The sequence below is a fragment of the Triticum dicoccoides genome, chromosome 6A, assembly GCF_002162155.2.
Source record: "Triticum dicoccoides isolate Atlit2015 ecotype Zavitan chromosome 6A, WEW_v2.0, whole genome shotgun sequence".
Taxonomy (NCBI): Eukaryota; Viridiplantae; Streptophyta; class Magnoliopsida; order Poales; family Poaceae; genus Triticum; species Triticum dicoccoides.
The window spans coordinates 195356440-195357671 of NC_041390.1; positions in this window are offsets into that span (position 1 = coordinate 195356440).

The window sequence follows — 1232 nt, forward strand, 5'->3', positions numbered from 1 at the left end:
TTTATTTGGTGGAAGATCATATATTCTGATCCTATATGCATATTAATACCCCTCTGATTATGAACATGATTATGCTTTGTGAGTAGTTACGTTTGTTCCTGAGGACATGGGAGAAGTCTTGCTATTAGTAGTCATGTGAATTTGGTATTCGTTCGATATTTTGATGAGATGTATGTTCTCTCTCCTCTAGTGGTGTTATGTGAACGTCGACTACATAACACTTCACCATTATTTGGGCCTAGAGGAAGGCATTGGGAAGTAATAAGTAGATGATGGGTTGCTAGAGTGGCAGAAGTTTAAACCCTAGTTTATGCGTTGCTTCGTAAGGGGCTGATTTGGATCCATATGTTTCATGCTATGGTTAGGTTTACCTTAATACTTTTGTTGTAGTTGCGAATGCTTGCAATAGAGGTTAATCATAAGTGGGATGCTTGTCCAAGTAAGGACAGTACCCAAGCACCGGTCCACCCACATACCAAATTATCAAACTACCGAACGCGAATCATATGAACGTAATGAAAACTAGCTTGACGATATTCCCATGTGTCCTCGGGAGCGCTTTTCTCTATATAAGAGTTTGTCCAGGCTTGTCCTTTGCTACAAAAAGGATTGGGCCACCTTGTTGCGCTTTATTTACTTTTCTTACTTGTTGCTCGTTACAAATTATCCAATCACAAAATTATTTGTTACCATTTATTTTAGTACTTGCAGAGAATACCTTGTTGGAAACCGCTTATCATTTCCTTCTGCTCCTCGTTGGGTTCGATACTCTTACTTATCAAAAGGACTACGATAGATCCCCTATACTTGTGGGTCATCAGTCGTCTACATGGGCCCGGATCTCATCTGGAAGCTGGAGGAGGAGCCCACCATCCCATAAGAGGGGAATCGTGTTGCGGCGGCGACGACCATTCGCGATGGCGTGGAAGTAGGTCGTACTAGCGTTACCCTTAAGGAGCCATCGCTGGGTACCCCATTGGCGTCAATATGCCTCCTCATCCGTGTATATGACCATGAGCTATTCCTCGAGGTCGTACCGAAGAATCTACTCGTCAGGGGAAATACTAGAGGTGTCAGCCCGGAGGTCAAGGGCATGAATGGCGGCTAGGATGGCTTTCTTCCGGTCGCGAACAGCCTGGCCCAGGTTCGCGCCCCAACCCTTCATAAATTGGTGGGTGCGTTTAGCGCAAAAGTGGAGGGTGTCAACCGCCGAGAAGGGCCGGGGAGGCTGC